Consider the following 21070-nt stretch of genomic DNA (forward strand, 5'->3'; position numbering starts at 1 on the left):
TCCTTCTCTTGCTGCAATACTAGGAGTGAATTTCACCCATAGAAAATGCGTCTAGGAAAACCTTTTATCAACCGAAAACAAGCCAACCTCCAGTACACAAGGTGGTCAGTAAACGCATATGTCCTTGATTTGGAGTAGACCAAAGCATTAATTTGCTGTTGTTAATTACTTAATGCAACATTTTGTCCTTAACTGCTTACAAAGAGTAATAGCCAGTAACTACAACTTAAAAGGGGGCAACTTTGGGTAGAGAGAAAATGTTCTTTATGAAGCATTTCCTGTGTCCTTCTGAGTGCCTTATCTGACCAGCATCTTTCACTTTTATTTACATTTTATCTTCTTTAAGAACACTTGTGGTACGGACTGAGTCATCAATAAGGGCACAACATGAAAGGAGGGATGAAAAATAAGCTGTCTTAAGAGCACTACTCTGCAGGAAACTTATTAGCATTTATTGTGCTGTATCAGGTTACCAGAGTTGAATGGAAAGAGCAGAGTTTATTTAAGTGGCACAAAACACAACTCCCTGGAAGTCACATCCAGTATTTTGAAAGTACATGATGGAAAAGGACATAGGAGAAATCCCTTAGATTTTGCAGGAGCAAGTAACAGGTACAAGTTGGGGGTTGAGGGGCAGTGTTAAGGCTCATGAGAGCCTTAAGAAACAACTCTTGGATAAGGGAAATGCCACGGAATTAGGGAAGAAGGTGTAATTTACAGTGGGAGAATTCCCAGGGCTATCACATTTATAACCTACTTGCACAAAGTCTACATCTTATCATTCACCCCCCAGCTCCTCCCCCCAAATAAGAAAAAGAGACATACTTAAGAAACAGCTCAGTAGATTTCCAAAACTGATTTCTGCATCTGGAAGACTTCTGAGCTTTTTCAATGGCCAAGTCACAGACCTCACTCCCACATTAATAGAAGCTGATTGCTACTGATGTAGACTGCAGGAAAACCTTAGAAGCCTCTCTTTAGGGGTAAAGCAGGATATATACTTACAGATGACATGCATGTGCTGCCATAAGCAAGTTATACAACTAGAAATGAGGCTGGATTTACAGTTTTGAGCTCCCCTTTTCTTGGATAATGATAAAGCGTGCATGGGCGACATTCGACTCTGAGAAAGCAAAAATAACATGCAGAGAGACGACTTCACCTTGCTGTAGGAGAAGATTTTATTCCTCCCTGACTTTGTTCTCTCTAAGCAGAAGGTCATGATCCGAACTTCCATTATGGCTGTTCAAAAATGCATCAAAGGTTCTATGGATAAAAGAATGTTATTTTCCAAAACCACTGGGACACTTCCTGTCAGTTCACATAATTGAGTATTACAGTATTTAAATTACAAATTGAAGATTATTTTTACAGGTGTCATTTTAAATATAATATGAAATTTCTTGACATTACCTCAGCCATGCTACACAACCCAGCTGCACTTGGACTTGCATGTGTGATGCACATGGCTGAAATTTTGTCATATTACATCATGGGCTACAAAAACACACAGTATAAATAGACGATGTAATATTTGAGAGAGCAAAAACACATAGTGCTGGCCTCGCTTTGTGGAACTCCAGATCTAATACGGACGTGGAAATGTAAACTGTTACTAGAGTTCAGATCAAAAACCTTTAGGAAGGAACGGTCGTGGAGAAGAGCAGAGGAGAGCAGATAGACGGTCCTAGGTTGCCCTCCAGTGGGCTCCCACCCAACCTGCCTCCCACTGCACACTGGCTGATGAGGAAAACCAGCCCGCAGGATTTCACCAAGCCGAGCAAACGGGACAGCTGTAGCCCATGAAGAAGACACACGCTATTCACACTGGCAGATCTGCAGACCGACGAGAAAAACGTTAACTTAATTAAGAAAGAGATCTTTAAGAATGCTTTTGGCTTTCTATCCGCAAATTGAAGCTAGCAGCTGCAAAGAATTTGCCTTCAACTGTTCTAATTTAATGTGGCTTTCTAAAATGCTATTATCTCCACTCTGTAATTTGTTATTTCATTTTTATGGTTTCCAGCAAACGCCATGTCTGGAAAGGAAAAATCCACCTTTTCTTGTTCTCTGTTGTGACTTGCAATTTGCTTTCATTCTGCATGAAAAACTCAGTCCCCATCGAAGAATTCTAAGCGAAACAAGAAAAATAAAGAAAACAAACTGTCAGCAACTTCCTAATGTTGGTAACACAAAAAATGTCAACAATACTCACTAGGTAAATTAAAACTCCTCTGCCCTTTTTCTACTCTCCTCCTAAAGAGGAACATGAAGCTTTTAGTCAATTCCAACGTTTTTAAGCAGTTCCAGATCCAATACTTGGTGACCACAAGCTAGGCTGAGTGGCCGGGCAATAACTTACAGAAATTGCCAAACTCAGAAGCAAGCAGATGACATTTCATCTGAGGTCTGTCCACACAGAATAAGACTCTGATAATTGTAAGATTAACTAAGCAATTTTTGGTTTCTTTATGGCTGGGCTACTCCTCAAAAAACGAGCATAATTTCAGTGATTCAAGGAATAGATTTGTAATAGAAAAGGCACTAAAATATTGTGAATTAACTTTCAGGTGTTAGCATTTCAATGCATATATGGCTACTAAAATAAAGGACCATAGAAAATGACCACCTTTGTCTCTTAAGACAGAGCATTACACGTAAGTGATTTCAGTGCAAATATCCTTATTCCGTTCACTACCTATGTCTTTTTCATTTTTTCTTCCTACAAAGAGGCATAAAATGAAAAATAAAAAAAGTTCTAATTTCTCTTCAATTTTTTTATGTTTTTTGGGGGGAGGTTAATACAATCACTTAAGTAAAATGAAAAAAAAATCTTGTAACGGTCCCATTCTATACTAAAAGATATTTTTAAGAAAAACTATGCTTTTTAGTGCTAGGAAGTTAGGGCTGTCTCCATGAACAAAGTTTACTCTTTAATTGAAGACAGAAATAAAAACTATGCAAAAATAAGAGATTGAAACAGTTTCTTGTTGTGAAAGGAAGGTAACTCGAGGCTACCCTGGGTCTAACCTGGAAAATGAGCATACTGAGATGGGTCTGATATTAGGAAAGCCCAGCTGGCGATATGTGGGGGTCACAACCGAGGCCACAGTCTAAAACAGAATAAAACAGGAGAGGGAGCTCTCATCCATCCTGTCAAGGCGGGAAGGTGCTTTCGGGTACTACACTGCAGGTTGAAAAAATAAGCCAGGAACCCCTTAAACAGGTGAAATGTTTAGATCATAAAACTGAAGCACTGATTTTCTGGGACTGAAGATTCATTATTGGCAGGTAACCACTGATGTGATAATTTTGACTGCACGGTTTTACCCAAAACCAAACAAAATTGGGGTGGTTTGGGGGTTGTTTGGGTTTTTAATTGTTCGTTTCAAGGGTTCCTAACATTGAATCACTGGAGCTGAGTCTGAGCTCAGTGATGTTTGGCTTGTTCACATCTGAAGTTCAAAGTGAAAAATATCAAGGAATGGGAGTTCATATGGATGAAACCCAAAGCAAATGTTTGCAGGAACCTCTGAGAAATGGAAGTGCTGTGTTCACATAGTTCTAATTATAACACTGCATTTGTAGGATTCGTATGAGTTAGGGCCCATGGAAGAAAAAAATAAAGGAAAGCTGACTTAAAGGGAAGGCAAAATACCATATGGAATTTGGATTGGAATCTTCTAATGTGAAGGAAATCTCCTGCAGAAAAGTGGGAACTACTTAAAAAACAGCTGGAGAGACCACAAGTGAAAGTCATCCTGGTTATAATCTAAACACAGAAAAGGGCAACAAAGGCCATTTCAGTTAAGCAAGGATATAAAGTCTTATACTCTGTGTGCAAAAAAAAAAAAAGCCTAATAAGGGGTCTTTAAAATATAAATAGCACTGGGAACTACATACAAAGTAGACAGAAGCTAGTCAAAATGAGTAAGATATGAAGTTCTAATGAAAGGTAAACTGCAAAGGATAGTTCTGTTAATCATAAAAGCCTCTTACACAGTCCCGTGGCAAAGACAAGGGAAGGCAGAAAACCACACTATTTAAAATTATAATGAAAGAGATGGTGCATTAGACCCACTTTTCATGTTGAAATTATATTGCTCTTGATTTAAAGCATAGTACAGCTTTCAATATTTTCCATCATGAGAACATTTGTTTTCTGCTCACAATATGAGGGACTTTTCTCATCGCACTGTATCCACATAGAAAAAGGGACAAGCTATCCAGTTACTCATTCAGACACCCCGGACAGCCAATAAAGGTAGGCATTAAAGCTAAGCAAGGTGAGGCACCTCTTTTGAGGTGCCTGTCTCCCACCTTAAGCTATGGAAAGCTATGAGGTACCTAACATTAGGTATGAGGACATGACCCTGTGTCTTCACAGATATAGTTTTAATCCAGTTATAGATTTTCAAGGAAATAACCTAATGACTTGAAATTAATGAACCTTACTGGTTTACAGAAGCCAGGGGTATCACAACCTCAGAGTAGCAAATGGCAGTTGAAAGAGTAATGGGAAATTTGTACCCAGATGAAAAAAAAAAAAAAAAAAGAGAGAAAACAAAACAAAACAAAAAAAAGATCAGCCTATAAATGGCATTCTTCCACAGCAAGCTGATGAATTGCATCTGTGAGTCATTTTTCATGGAATGGTAAAGCTACAAGGGGTAAATGGCTTGTTAGGCTGCAGACATGCTCAAAGAACATAGCTGGAAAAAGGCTCCTAGGTAGTCTTTGCAGTTGCAGTGGTTAGTTCTAGAGCTCTCATTATTTTCAACCGTTCAGTGTTATGCCTTTCCGCATCAATTGCATGGATTTCAAAGAGTAACAACATCTTTGCACAGCAAAGGCCAACCTTCAGGTCTATCTTCTTATATTTCTGAAGTACAAATATGCATTACATGAAGTGTAACCTACGTGATTTGCAAGAAGGACCTTGCAATGATCTGCTCTGAGACCACCAATAGGGAGAAAAGCATTTGACAACCCAGACTAGGGCTTAACCCAATATCTGATGAAAGCCAATTTTTTATAAAATTTCTCCATTTCATTTTAGTGTTGTAATTAAAAGACTTTTGAAAGCAAAATTGCAAAGAAGCTTGACACCTGCTCCAAAACAGAGTCCATTTTGTGGGAAAGCTCTTCAGTATTTCAGTGAGCAAAAAGCTTTTATTTTGAAGTTGCAACACGAGATTGTTGACCTGTGGAATCCTGGCTTTCAGTGACACTGTAAGAGTATTTTGCACTTGAGCAGGGATGCCCAGAGTCAGTGTGACAGAGTTGTCTGCACAGTGTGGGAGGTGGCACTTTCCTATCATCTGTAGAAAGTGTAATATGGAGGATGCTCAAAATGTTCTCCAACTCAGCTGTGGGCCATTTTTGTGAGGTCTTATTGTTAAGAACTCACAAATCTTGAACAACTGTAGCAATTACTTTCACCAGTGTATTGAGTCCTGTATCTGGCCTAGGAGCCCAGAAGCAAAAAGTTCATACACTTACATACTTTCTTCACAGGCAGCCATGGTCTAGCTGAGCAGCTCCCTGAAGGCTGAGCAGTGTTCCTGGATGGTGCTTCTTAAAAGACAGTCCTTTTGAAATAGTGACATGACTGAGATAGATTAACAAAATATTCTGTTATCTTACATGTCCATATAAAATAATAATAAATGTTGTTTACTAAGTACTTGCTATCAAAATCCTTAAGGCTCTTGAAAACACATCTCAAACAAAAGATAACAGAGCTGGTTTCACAAAAGCCCTCTTTCATGAACTACCAAGACAAAACTATTAAATTCCTCTGAAACAAGAGTTTTGAGAGCTCCTACTGTGTAAGGTCTACCCACAAGTCCTCAACGTCTGTGGGAAACTTTCCACTGACATGCAGGTTCCTTTCATAGGGCACAGAGAAGGAAAATGTCCCAGATATACAGGCAACATTTGTGCTAAAAGAAGTAAAATTTGCAGTTCTAAAGCCAAGGAAGTAGAAAGGCCAAATTCAGGGCACACCTAAGTCACAGCTCAGCTGATGATTTTCTCAAAAGCTGGATATCACTGGAATGAATAAGTCAAATGGGATACATCAGTGGTGTTATCAGTCTTGTGGCTACACACTGAAATGCGCAGTTTGCAGTAGAAATTCAAGTAAATGATCTTTCAGGTGCAATGTGATTTCTTTTTTTCCTTTTTTTTTTTTTCAGAAGACTTTTTTGTATTTGTTTTGCATAGCCATTAATCAGTGCAATGGAGAGGAAAAAAATCAACCAGAAATGGAATATCACGTAACAAGCCTGCAATTAGCAGAGTAAAGAGTTTGTTATTTTTGTACTTTTTCCCACTGTATGACCTAACGGAACACTAGCAAGCATTAACACACCACAGTTCTAGCAAGAGCACTGTGGTCTTTCACAACGCGCAGAACCATACTGGAAGTCTCTGCAAATTTAGCTGTTGTAGAGCTAAAATGCACTTGATGGCTTGTCCATCTCAATTTGTCATGAATCGTACGTCAAGAGCTCAGTATTGATGAAGACAACTTATGAGCAGTCATGTGCTTGGACATGTTCCAGTGCTTAAGCATAATAGGACTTTTAAGGAATTTAGTTCTATCTTGATATTTGAAGAACAATGCAAATAATATCAAGTTTCAGAACCACAAGGAATGCTTAACACAGAGCCAAACCAGAGAAATGTACAGGTGTCTTTTCCTGATCATTTCCAAAACCACCCTGTCCCTCTACATTTCTAGGTTTTGCGCATTTGAGAAAAAAGGGGGAAGGCAAATGCTTTTTGATTAGCAAAACTAAGAAGTTGTGCAACAATGCAAAGGGAAGATCAGAGCTCAAATTCAACATGCTGGATTGCTTGTCTCCTTCAATCCTATTCACTAAATCAGCAGCACTGAATTGTTATGATGACAGGAAGAACTTGGAAAAGGAGGAAGGTTGTGCTAGTATTGAAGACAAAAAATAAGTCTATAAAGTGATTGTCAATCTCTTTCCAAAGGCAGAAGAATCTGTCCATTAGAAGAATTAATAACTTCTACCTTCACTGAAAAAGGATTAATTTGTGCATATTATACTGTCAACTATGAATACACATTGTTGGGGCTTGTTTGATTCTAACCCAAAATCTGTGTCAGATAGGAAACTTTTCCCAGCAATAAAATGCTTCTCACATAAAATATCCATTACCACAAGCAAATATTCTCCCTGGATGTTTGCAATTCGAATTATGCCATTATGAGAGCTTGCTACAAAACCGACTACACATTGACTCTTGCCCAGATTACCAAAAGCATTTATGCGCTTGGCTTGCATTGAAAATTAGAAGCTTAGATCCCTTTGAGACCCTGAATTCATAATAAAGTCAGATCTGAAAAACAGTTCTTACTGAGAAATCAGAACATGTCATGAGATTAAGGCATACTCCTATTGAGAAAATAAATACGATCTCACTGAGATATTAGCAAAGCAACTTAAACACAAAACAATTGAAATTGTGCAGTTCTTTAAATAATTTTGATTTTTAAAAGCCTTAGCAATCGTCAAGCCATAAATCTCAGTAATAGCCTTACCTTGTCTGAGTCCTTGAAAATATTAAGTATAGTTTGCAAAAATGTTTTAGACTTATAGCCAAGCTATGTGCTTAGGGAACTTAACATCAATACCCAGGAGAGCTAAAAAGCAGACTAGTGACTCAGAAGGAGTTAGGTTAGGAACTGAGGTTTAGCAGATATAATGAGGTTTCTCTGGAGCTTCAGAATGGTTCATCCATGCAATACTGAAATTTATCTCCATCCATGGATCTTAGGTAATGCTACATACAGCATGTTCTAGTTCACCTGGCCCTACATGGGGAAGAGATAGAGACAGGGCCATGGCTGAGTGACCCTTCATTCAAAACTGCAAAATAGGTGTCTCCTTCCCCAGAGAGTTCCTGGTATAGGAAAAACAGTGGTGAAAGTGATCTCATCCTTCTCTCAAAAGTAGGTCGATAGACAGCAAAATCTGCAAGACCTTTGTTGGTGGGGTAGGGTCTAGTGCAGCCATTGGTACTACAGGACTATTATTATAGATACACCCTGGAGAGTAAGAGTCACTGGACTGAATGCGGGCATCCCATGACAGGGAACAGTGTCAGAGAAAAGTCTCAAGCATAACAGTTGTACAAGATGTCTAAAAGAGTGTCTGAGATTTAGGTATCTAATGTCCACATATTTACACAGCTTGGGCAGCCTGAAGGCTGTTTTAAGTGACTTGGCACCTTTGGGAGGAGCACCTAACTCCCTTTGATTTCAATAGTGATAACTGCCTGGGTATTTCTCCTTCAAGTCTTGAAGATATTCAGTGCCCAGAAACCAGCTCCAGCACACAACCAGACACCTTGGCTGAGATATACCCCATTCATTTTAAACCTTTTAAAGTTACGTGCCTAGTCTAAACTAGCCACCAACCTCCTTTCTGAAGTCTGTATGAAGAGATAAATCTGTCCAGGGAGGAATTCACTCCATTTATCCTAGACATTTCTCTTCATTTATTTTTTGAGAAATGGTTTGTGTACTGCTTTGCTGGAGTGTGGCCCTATCTGTTAGTACTGTTTCAGCTCCTGCAGATCTCAGAATATTGACTCCTGAAAGTATATTCAGCTGCTGAATGCAGAGGTGCTTTTGAATCATGAGTACAAGATTTTTTCACTCTGTCAGAATCTTGCTTGTAAATTATCAGCAGAATGAACATATTTTTAACTGTTTTTCTCTTAGTTCAAGAGTTAAATAAACTTTTCTGTGATCTGTAAGTATCTATCAAGCTCCTATTGTCAGTGAAAAATTCCTTGACAAAAAACCTAAAACTTCTATTTTTTAACAATTAGCTGTCTTGTCTTCTTTTTTCCACAGTAGACAAGAGAAGATCTAGAAAGTTAGAGGTGCTCTTAACCTCAAGGTTACTAAAAAGCAAATGAATGCATACAAAAAAACTAAGAAAAAAAACTGAACTGAAATTGTGCTACAAGGAATAATCCAAGCAGCATTTTCAATGTAAACCTTGACAACCTTATGTTGTCTTACAGTACAATGTTTTATATATGCAGCTGATATGCATTCAATGTGTCATATTTTTGGATGTGATAGAAAGAAATTCCAAGAATCGTTCAGCCAAAGGTAACTGTAAGTATAATATGATGTGTGGGTATAAAAACTGAAACCCCTTATTTTGTGAAGCACTTCACAGAAGATTTGAAAAATCCATCTTCCATTAGAGCCAAATTCCAACCTCAGATACACACTCAGGGCTCTCATTAAAGGCACTGGGAGCCAGAAGTACTTTGTCGAGGACAGACTTCAACCGATTTTGGTATTTATCCTCACAGAGCAACTCTACTGAAACCTTGATTAGCCAAATGGAACAGAGACATGAAAGTAGTTTAGATTAACAGGGTTTGGATAAGTAGGAGAGGTTTTAATGTTTTGTTATACACTTTAATAGATGTGACCTTAGGCCACAAATCAGCAAGGCTCCTGGGCACATGCATAACATTAACCATATGAGTAGTTGAGTGAAGTCAGCAGAAGTATTTGCGCTCTTGAACACAGGCGTATGTGTAAATACAAGGTAAAACTTGTAACCGGTTTTCAAGACTGGTGGCAACTAAGGACTGTGTATTGCTCTGATTTATTTTTTACTCTAAACACAAGCATAAAGCAAGTCCCCCAAGACAGATACTGCCTATTTACAAACAAGTGACCCATTCATGCCAGCTGAGTAAATGACGCTAAACCAACTAACTTTGGGTACAGGTGAGGAAAATCTTAGCAACAATTTAAAACCTCTGCCAATACTTAGAAAAGAAACACCAACAGGTCTGGTGGGGTGGGCTGAAATGCTCAGAAGAAATTCATTCTTCTCCTGAACCTCCAGACCAGAGTATTGAATTCACACTGATCTTTATCCCAGTTTCCAAGGAGAATGAGGCTATTGGAGGACCTGTCTATATTCCAGCCTCACTCTAATAACATTTGCACCAAGCTGTTGAGGTCCAGAAAGTTTCACAATGCCAAATGCTGTGGTAATGGGACAATAAAGTAATAAAGTAATTTTAAGTTTACACACTCTTTTATCCTGAAAACCCCAAACTTGCCTTCCATTGATAACTACCACATTAAAAAACATTAAGGAGCATTTGTATGTGCTAGAAAAGGCACATGGTAACCCTATGAAATCTAAAACAGGGATGACACAGAGCTGTAACAAACTGAACCTTACCCCAGCATTAGCTGGTAGCTTTTCCTTACAATTAATAATAATAATAATAATAATGATACTAGGAGTTGTAGTTTCCCATTTGAAGACCTAGATTATTTGCACTGATTCTTTAACATGTTTCATGCTTCACAGCAGTGTGCATAGGAGTTCACTCCTCCCCACACCATGCTGTGGGATGCAGCCACATTCCCCCCCCTACATAGCACTTGGAAGATCGTACTTGGAAGATGTGCCAGGAGAGTCTGTCACACTGGCATAAGGCTGGGGTATTACATGATGAAAAATCTTGGTCTAGATCTATTCAACTTCATCTGATCAGTAGGAGGGAAAGATTGAAAACAGAAACAGATCTCCTTGTGGACATTTCCAATTGCTAACAAAATAGGTATGTGCACAAACCAGCACATCTAAAGTTTGGAGAGATGTCCCTTTTTTTTCTGTTGTATTACTCCAGTCATACCAATGCTTTACTAGTAATACTTTTAATAAAGCTTCTGGAAAAAAAAAAGGAAGATAAGAATCCAATATTAATCTATTTTGGAAGAATAAACATCTGTGCCTTATGGGACACATGCATCAAGCTTAGTTTAGCTGCATGACAGCAGGATGGTCAATCTGCCTTTTCAATCTTAACTCCCACTGTGAGGTTATTACTGAGAAGGAACTGAGGAGAAAGGCTATTCCTTTATTAAGGGAAAGCAACTCTGTATGTTTTAACAAATATGGAGATACAACAGAAAAAAAAAGGGAAGTCCTTTTGTTAAAAACCCATGAGTTGAACCCCTATATAAGGACCTTTTATTGGAGCAAAAGCATGTCAGGGAAATTGGGAGCACTGCAGTGAAAGCAAGTCATCTGGGGGAGTATCCGAAGGGGACCTACAAGGATGCTGGGGAGGGACTCTTTGTTAGGGACTGTAGTGATAGGACAAGGGGTAATGTGTTAAAACTTAAACAGGGGAAGTTCAAGTTAGACATAAGGAAGAAGCTCTTTACTGTGAGGGTGGTGAGGCACTGGAATGGGTTGCCCAAGGATGTTGTGAATGCTCCATCCCTGCCGGTGTTCAAGGCCAGGTTGGACAGAGCCTTGGGTGACGTGGTCTAGTGTGAGGTGTCCCTGCCCATGGCAGGGGGGTTGGAACTAGATGATCTTAAAGTCCTTTCCAAACCTAACTATGCTATGATTCTATGTAACAATTTGGTGTTGGTAACAGCAGAACCATAACAGAGAGAGGCAATGCATGCCCTGCCTGTGTGCAGGCTACATCCTCACATCCCTCTGCCTTCAGCAGAAACTCGGTGTGAAAATACACAGGAAAGCTTCTTGCCTGAGCTAAGAGGGAAGTTGTAAAATTTCAAGGAAAAAAAAAAAAAAAAGGTCCTGGGGCTGCAATGAAGAGAGAATGAGGAAAAAAGTGTTAATGGAGCGATAGCAGTGACAAATAGGAGAAGCAGATGACAGTAAGTGCAGGTAATATAAGCCCTCAAAAAAAAACAGCGGTATTCAGTCACGTGTTTAATTTCTGCACTGCTTTCTTTTCAAGTCATCCTGTCACTGAATTCAAACATCTGTATACCTGTCACAGATCTGTATCAGGTATAAACCTGACACAGGTCTGCAGCCCTGTGTCACTGGGGAATGAAACAACCACGTCCCTGTATTTGCGAGCTCTCTCCCCTCATCGCAGCTCCCATTGGGATAATTTGCGTCACTGATTCTGCTTCAAGTTTTGGGGAGAGCAATAATGAAAGAAGCAAGAATGGAGCCCCTGGAAGTGCTCCCAGAATGTTGCAACTTCAGTGCTTTGGGGGAAAGGGAGCAGGAGGGAGGCATGAAAACAACACTAAGCCAGGAACCATTTGTGTGAAAAGCTGGAAAGCAGCTCATTACTATTGTCAAAGAAATTTTTGTGATTATCTACACACAAAGGATTTCATTTTTTTCCTTTTACATATTAGACAGCGCTTTGTGATGGAAGGCATTGATTGGGAAAGGCACAGAAACTGCTTCTTTCCCCCCCTGGGTTTCTAGATAGGGATCTTGAGCAGTAGCATTTGCAAATTTTATGGGGAATCTTATTATTCCATCTGACCCTCCTTTGCTGCTGATAGCACTTCACAGAAGAGTCACATGTGAATGCAGGAAATCAACCCCATAGACCGCTAATCAAACAGCTCTTGAATTAGATTTTGATACAGCGTCACAGAAGATTAGTCAATTATTGTTTCATAGAATTCTGTGACACTGTCCAAAAGGGAAAGCCTGTTAGCTCAAGCATCTATACATAACGCAGCAGATATACAGATATAAATCTCTCACTATATATATAGAGAGAGAGAAATATAGATATAATTTAAATAGGATTTAAAAAACTGCAGGGATAGCAGAATAGTATGTTAGAAAAAATGTCTACCCTGACAGAAAGGTCAATCAATTTTTATTATACTTGCACAACATGTAAGATCTTAGACCTTCAGGCTACATCTGCAACGTTTTATACATTAAATGTACCCTGGACTGTTTTCTATCTCAGGGGCCAACTGGCATGGGCTGTTCCACATCCATGTTCTCCAAATCTCCTGTCCTCTGAATCAGGATGGTTACATCCAGACTGTCTGCTGGGATTAATCCTGACCTAATTCCTGAAATGCCTGGGAATTGCTCAGGGTAGTACCAGTCGGCTTGGGTTGAAAGCACGTAACAGATTTACTCTGACTAAACACTATATCTAAAGTTCCAGTGCACAAGCAAAGTTCTTGGCATGGTTTGATTTACTAGTATACACATATCCAAGGAAAGCCCAAAATCAGGACCTTACGTAACTTTACTGGATACAGCAGTTTCTGAGAAATGAAACATCATAAAGGTCCTGAATCTCACACTGAGAAGTGTGCAGTTTCCCTGGGGCTTTTATGATCTTCAGGAGGAAAGCTAGCTGCTCTTCAGTGAAAAATCCTCCTCAAGTATTTCTGAGGCCCTCAGGATAAAAGTATATAACTATTTTACCTTGATTCATGGATGTAGTACTGCACACTGCTGACCTTTGATATTATAATATGTGTAGCTAAACCATAATTCTTAGATTAGCCATCTATTGCCTACATGAATGTACATCTGAGCTCTTCAGTTCGTTCTCAAGGAAGTGCCATCAATTTCATTTTATGGTAAAGAAACTGAAGTAAAGAACACACTAAGCTCTGTGTGAAGGAATTTGGTGACTTTGCCTCCATGTCACAAGTGATCTGGGCACCCTCAAACCCCATGTCCAGTTGAGTCTCCAAAATAACCCTGTTACCCTTGAAAGTGCAATCCACATCACCTGCCTAGAACATGACAAATTTGGAAACAGAAATGCCAGGTCTCAAGTCAGAGCCTTAGCCGTAGAACAAGCTTCCTGCCGTCTTACTCTCTCAGACAGATTTTAGGAGGAAACAGGTGTCACAAGCAGTTTTCAAGCAAATTTTAAAACACTGTCATTTCTAGTGTTTTGTACAACTGGAGCAACAGCCCAAAGCTGATTTCAGACTTTGTAGAAATAAGGTCCTCCACACCAAGCATGAAAATCAGACTCCTGTATGTAGGATCGTTTCCAAATGAAGCTTCATCATGCCACCTCTCATCCATCTAACCCAAGAACACAAAGTACTATTTGCTATCCTCCTTTTCAGCCTGCACAACTGTTTTTTCTGGCCTGTATCCACAAAGGGGAAACATAACAAAAGAAAAATCAAGGATGGGTTATAGCTCTGAAAGAGATTTAATGACAAACACATTGGCATTTTCTCTTTTATTTTTACATTTTATTTTGGCAGTTTCATTACAGCATTCTGCTAGGTGACATGCTGGACTTTGTTTAGTACAAAATAGCCAAAATCTATGATGTGCTTCTGCAGTGCTGTACTGCTCCAATAGTACTTCGTGACTTCCTCTCTCCACCCTCTTTTGTCATTCCTGATCTTGAGGAGAAATGTCCAAACTTTATAAAAGAGGTTTTGTTAATTGTTAAATGCTCTTTTTTTTAATTTCTTTTTTTTCTCTTGTCCCCCACACTAAATGAATGCACTTGGAGGTGCGAATATTTCAGTGGGTCACATTAGTTTACAGGGAAACGAAAGAAATGAGATGTGGCTGATTTTCTAGGAAAGGTTAGTACCTCTTGCCTGGGAAGCTGCTTTTGGTCATGGAAATTAGGATTATAGATTATTCTTCTGCTTCATCTTGCATTACTTGAACATTAAAGTGAGATAGCTAAATTGGAGCCTATTCTTCATCTATAACCAACAAATGCAGACAGACACACTCATTGCCTGTATAGGGAGCTGAGGAGTATGAACCCTTAGGCAAGTTGGTCTCATGCCTAAAGTTAGATAGAATGAATCCAAGCTGAAGGTCTTTATTTTGCAGTTTGTATTATTTTAATATGATTAAAGCATCCAAGGCACAGGACATGTATTTTTTCCTGACAATGGGAATAAAAGAATGCAAAGACAATGGGATCTTTTGAGATATAAACAGGGGGACATGGAAGAAAAGTCCTAGTAAGACCATCCCAAGAGCTTTGATAAAAAGGTAGAAAATAAATTTTAAAAAATAAGGTATGGAAAGAAAGCTGTAAGAGTATTTCAGGGGTCTGAGAAGTCTATCTCTATTAAAAAAAACAAAAGTTCACCAATGACCTATGCAACACATTTACTATATATTACTCATAAGCTTTTTGTAGATGGAGACCTCACAGCAGCCTTCCAGTATCTGAATGAGGCCTATAGGGATGCTGGGGAGGGACTCTTTGTCAGGGACTGTAGTGACAGAACAAGGGCTAACGGGTTAAAACTTAAACAGGGGAAGTCTAGATTGGATATAAGGAGGAAGTTCTTCACTGTGAGGGTGGTTGAGGCACTGGAATGGGTTGCCCAAGGATGTTGTGAATGCTCCATCCCTGGAGGTGTTCAAGGCCAGGTTGGACAGAGCTTTGGGTGACATGGCTTAATGTGAGGTGTCCCTGCCCATGGCAGGGGGGTTGCAACTAGATGATCTTGAGGTCCTTTCCAACCCTAACTATTCTATGATTCTATGATTCTACAAAGAAGCTCTTCCCTGTGAGGGTGGTGAGGCACAGGCACAGGTTGCCCAGAGAAGCTGTGGCTGCCCCATCCCTGGCAGTGTTCAAGGCCAGGTTGGATGTGACTTTGATCAACCTGGTCTAGTGGAAGGTGTTTCTCCCCATGGCAGGGGGTTGGAATTAGGTGATCTTTAAGGTCCCTTCCTACCCAAACCACTCTATGATTCTGTGTTTCTATGATCCCCTTGGAATACACTGACCAACTTTTAAGCATTAACTAAAGATGTGCTTGCATTAAAGCTTTAGTGATATACACAGCAAGAAGGTAAAGAGTGGCCAGAAGCTATGGCAAGCCTAGTTTGGAGCTTATTTTGACCTGGAGCAAACTTTGGAGCACACTGCAAAGCACCTTCATCATGAGTTGTTACTCATTGGCTGCTGAAGTGCCATGGTTCACTTATGAGTATATTCATTTGCTGGAGTTTGTATGTATCAAGACCACGCGGTTCATAGGGATAAACAATCCTTTTACTTAGTGTATAGATCTACCGGAGCAATTTTATCTTTACATTTTGCTTAAGTTAGTTGCTTCTTTAGAATCAGTAGTGAGTGTGGAATGAGAAAAAGTGAGCTCTATTTCTTTTTATTCCAGGAAACCAGTTGAAGCAAGAAAACAACTGTTCCAAAAGAATTTTTCCACATATATATATATTTAATTTGTATTTACTAATTCAAATAAAGGACAATTTAAGCCCTGTTCTTCTAGCTTTAGAATTAGATGTATGAAAAAGAAATTCAATACAAGTGCTGATAAAACCAGGACATTTAAGATTAAAAACACCTTTGGTCTCTCCATCATTGGATATCTTTTTATTTTGAAGGGGTTTTTTTGTAACTCTGATCCTGCTATGTCCTTGAAATTCTCTCCCCAATTAAAGAATCAACAATGGTGAAAAACTGTGCTAGGATAAAAGGTTCTTTTATTAGAATAAGTCATCTGTTCAGCATGGTGGAATTTTCATTTCATAACATCATGTAACTCTTTAAGTCTTTGGTACTTAATGCAAGGCAGCTGTGCCAGTGGGTTCCTGGAAATTAAAAAGATCAATGAGACAGTTTTCAGCACCAGAGTGTAAGCTGGTTAAAGCAACTATAATAAAAGTAGAAAATCAAACAACTAAGTGAGTGGATTATGTTATATTTCTCAGACAGTTTTGTACCTCTCTAAAAAGTGTATCATGACAAAGAATTATAAAGAAAAGAATGTGTGGAGGCATGGAACAGAAGCTAAAGGACAGAATGAAATGCGTGTGGATGTATCTGAAACAGGTTTTTACAGGCAAAACTCATCTCTGATTATCAGATAAATTGTTTATGGCTAAGGGAAATATAGTGAGCTAAACGATTTAGTTTTCACAAAATAATTAAAAAAATTAACCAACGGAGCCACACTGAGGATTACTATTTACAAGAGAAATAATAGAGATTACCGTGACTTTTACCTGCTTAGCTGAAAAGAGGATTACATCCTGGGAAGGGGGAGCTGTTGGTTTTATTCTTCCACCAAGCATCTTCAAGAATAAGTCTTAATACCTATTTTATTTCCATTAGTCATTAACTACCTGAAAGCTGACTTAGAGTTGCAAGTGACAGAGCTGAGGACTTCACCAATGCAAATTTTCACAAGAGGTGATTCTCAGCAATAGGAGAAAAAGGATGAAAGTTAGCAGTAGTAATTTTAAGCCACATATGAGCAAGGACGTTGCTCTTGGATGCTCATGTTAACTGTCTAAACTGAGATTCTGAATCAGCCTGGGAGGCTGCCGCTTCTCTTTACTTTAAAAAAGCCTTGTAGACCCAAGATTATAGTTTCTAGACCTTAGAAACAACTTAAAGCCATCCATACGACTATAGCTAAAGGAGCTGTGCAGCAGAACCGCTTGCTTGAAGTTGTAGGCCCATTGGCTGGAAAAGATTAATATGAAAAAGATCTGGATAAGTTGCTAAATGGCAATATTGAAGAGCTAGGATGTAGATGGGGAGGTATTTCATGCAAGAATAGGGACACATAAACACCACTGTCAAAAGCAGCATCAGGACAATATTTACTGTACTATATTGTATAGTCTACAGTTCTGCTGACCCAAAACCATAGTTTGAGTTCTTGACAGGTGACTTATGACTGGAGAAGAGAGGAAAGGAAAGTCATTAGGACATTAAGAGGGAAAGAAGAACATGTCTTATGAGATGAAATTAAAAAACTTAATTTGTTTAGTCTAGCAAGTAAAGTCTGAGAGTGGCGTGCTCCATAAATACATCAAAAGAGTAAGCCCAGAGAGGAATAAGTACTATTTAACCTGAAAGCCAGATTTAGCACAAGAATTAATTAGCAACAAGTACATGACATTTGGCAAGTAGAAGAAAGTTTGTAAATGGATTGGGGTTCTGTGACAGTTTTCAGTAGCAAGAAACCTAGCTAATTTCAGGATGAAGCTTGATCCTCTTAAGAAACGTTGGCTAAATTGTTAGGGGACAAGGGATCATGAGCCAGGCGTTTCTTCCAGGCCTATTTCTTTATTTCCCCTCTACCTAAATCAGAAGTGGTTTCTCTAGAATTCTTTCAGCATGATGACAAACTGATGGTTAAAGAAGAAACAGCCAATATTGTTTATTGGGATGTTCAAATAATAATGAGTGACCTTTACAGAAGACTACCATGTAAGCTTCATACCTATAGCAAAGACTACCATGTAAGCTTCATATCTTTAGTAAGATACACTAAAATTCTAGTTTTCAGAATATAATTACCCATTTGTGCTCTTTCTCTTTTATATATGAAGTATCTGGCAGAAGACATGTTGAGAAAGGATACCAGACTAGATAGGCCACTTCATTAATAGTACTTTGCCTATATGTTAAGTGCTGCATTCTTCTATTTCCGAAGGTTATACAGCTGAAATATATTATCTTAGTCTTGGATTCTTTGCTCTTTCTGTTGTGATTTTCTCTGACATAAACCATAGCAAAAGAGCCTACATGATTTCAACACTAGGAGATTGCAAAGTAAACCATTTTTACATACCATGTCTGGTAACACTTTAAAATAATAGCCCAGTTAATTAATGATGAACTGCAGTGAATGTTCTTATACCAATACATATGACATTCCTATTAGTGCCAAATGAGTTCATCATGATTAATATTATTACAGTACATACCAGTGGAATTCATAAAGGCCATTACGCTGAACAGTTACCCAGCACCAAAAAAGCAGTCCTCCAGCCAGCAGCCCACACTCAGTAAGGAAGATGAACAAAGTTCTATTCTAAGACTTGTGGAGTTGCATTATAATCAGCTTGGTAAGAGACAGAGGCCTTTAAAGGAGATCTTCAGAGGAACCTTCTGGTTTAGGAATTCATTCACAGCCAAGCGTGGTGGCTAATGAGCTTAAAATTCGGGCAACTAAATTAGGTAGTGCAGTGCTTGACTTCTTAGTAGTGCAGGTAAAGCCTATGGAGTTGCGCATGCTCATCCTCTTTAGACAATGTTTTGGTTTTTTTTATCATGATGTAAAAGATTAAATATGCCTGACTGATATCAGAGGTCACCACAGGACCTGTATGAAGAAGGGTGTTTAGTCCCATTGCCCTCTCTTTCCATCAGTTGCATGGCAGGGATCAGCAATACTGCCTCCTTGGGACTTGTAAGGACAGTTCTTAACGGCCAGATTTTACAACACAAGAGCCACAGAAGCAGTATCTCCATCTATAAACTCAACAGGATGAGGGCATGGAGCAGAGGTCTGGCAGACATTTATTCATACTGCTAACCACCGGCAGCACTCCCTGGTGTAATTTGGTCTGTGCCAGCTAAGATTCTCCTAGGCACCACAGCAGCGTGGTCCAGGGATTAGCATAGCCAGGAACCATTCCTCACAGGCAGTTTGGAAGTAGCCATTCAGCTTTGGAGTAAGGTCAGCAAGTTTAAGTTTATGCACACGAGCTATATGACAGCACATGAACATAGTGCCACCATGATTCATTTCTCTACTTCCAGCAGAAATAGTCAGAGAAGCAGTGCCTCCTAAGACCCATACCAACATTGGCTCACCACAGCTGCAGAGAATACTTTTGGCTTTCTCACACTCATGGGAAATTGAAACTCATGGTAGAAACTGAAGACAACTTCTGGGAGTAGAAATATGGGACAGTACCAGTGCAGTCTTGTGCAGAATGTCCTACACTGTCAAATGTTTAACCATCAATTTAGCTTTAAGCTTGTGAGTAGTTCCAGTGTGATCTGTAGCTCTAATCATGATGATTATGAACACATGTTTAAACACATAAGCTTTGGTAAAGTTTGCCTTTAGTCTCCTCTGCAGTTCCTCTCTTTTCAGGCTGAATCAAGCCTTCAGTTTCTCTATGTCCTGCAAAATTTTCTTGCAGGCTTAGATACAATAGTGAGGGTTTAACTCATAAGAAAGAATTTACTTTTTAGCTAACCCAGAAAGAACTCTCAGGAAAGACTCCTTAAATTCTTAAACCTCAAAACCAGTATTCCTTATATGAGACCACATATCACCAGTTTCAGGACCTCCTATGTTAAGGCTTATTGAAAACACCCAATGTCATCTTTAGCATCCTGTTAATTTCCAACGACATAGCACCATAAAATGAGGTATCTCAGGTCAGGAGAACCAACATGACTTAATGCTTTATATGTCAAAACCAGCCAGTAACTCGCAACCAGAAATGAATCCACAAACCATACAGTTGGCCATGTTTACTTCCAGAGAGGCATTTTGGAACACAGATAACACAAAATCTGGATACGCTTGATGCTGTTGGAGAAGGTAGCTGGAAAAGGGTGACAGCTAGGGAACCTGATCTAAATTCTCATCTTGATTCAGTCATTTATTCATTCTAGCCCATGTGTGGCTCAGTTTTCCCAAGGGCAAAGCATGAGTGATTCTTTTCCATTTAAGTAAAGTGCTATGATCACATGGATGATCATGCAAATGCATTATTTTTAGGATATACGGCAATGTTGGAGTCACAGAATTTTTCAAGCTAGAAGAATAATAAGAACCAAGCAAACACAAAGGAGGGGCATACATTGTCAGTCAGCTCCAGATTAAGCTCTGAATCCATATGTGTGGCTGGTGACACTGCCTACTAAGAAACTTGCCCCAGATTTCCCGTTTTAAGTCCCTCTTCAGTGTCATTTAAACACAGTTCAACTGTTTTGACAGCTTCTTATACACAACAGGTGTCCAAAACAAAATTCCTTTAATTTTCAGCTAACATGGTTAGCAATTCTGAAAAATGAAAATAGGGGAAATGTACCTAGCAACTCAGTTTCAATAAAGAAATTCTTTCTTTCTTTCATTTAAGAAACATGAAATGTGGCATAAAAGAGAGCTTTGTATATTAGGTGTATGACTTTGCCCTCTCAAAGAAACAGAAATGGTCCAATAGTAAGATTCAGAAAATAGTCTGCATTTGGCCTCACTTTTAATACAAGCATCTTGTAAGTCTCCATACTCCATGACCACCTGAATCTTCTCATAACTCCTAGATAGAAGAAGTAGGATCAGATGGACCTTTGTTCTCACCAACATGACCATTCTTAGATTTTTATTTTATGTGTCCTGCAAAACATTTTAGCCTTATGTCTGTTACAGAAGGCAAGCTATATATTCCAAGCTTTATCTAGGCAGTTGCTGTTAGCGTAGTCTTCATTCTATGAG

General features: G+C 39.1%; 1 long non-coding RNA gene across 2 annotated transcripts in view; it reads right to left on the reverse strand.

Annotated features, from left to right (window-relative positions):
• Positions 1-1090: 1090 nt before the first annotated feature.
• LOC136014437 (uncharacterized) overlaps positions 1091-21070 on the reverse strand; it is an 83201-nt gene continuing 63221 nt past the window's right edge. For both annotated transcript variants that reach the window (XR_010612702.1, XR_010612701.1), the window contains exons 4-5: positions 5503-5611; positions 1091-2131 (exon numbers count right to left, since the gene is read on the reverse strand). This is a non-coding gene — a long non-coding RNA (uncharacterized LOC136014437). The remainder of the gene's footprint in view (positions 2132-5502; positions 5612-21070) is intronic.

Source organism: Lathamus discolor, chromosome 5 (genome assembly GCF_037157495.1).
Source record: "Lathamus discolor isolate bLatDis1 chromosome 5, bLatDis1.hap1, whole genome shotgun sequence".
NCBI lineage: Eukaryota > Metazoa > Chordata > Aves > Psittaciformes > Psittacidae > Lathamus > Lathamus discolor.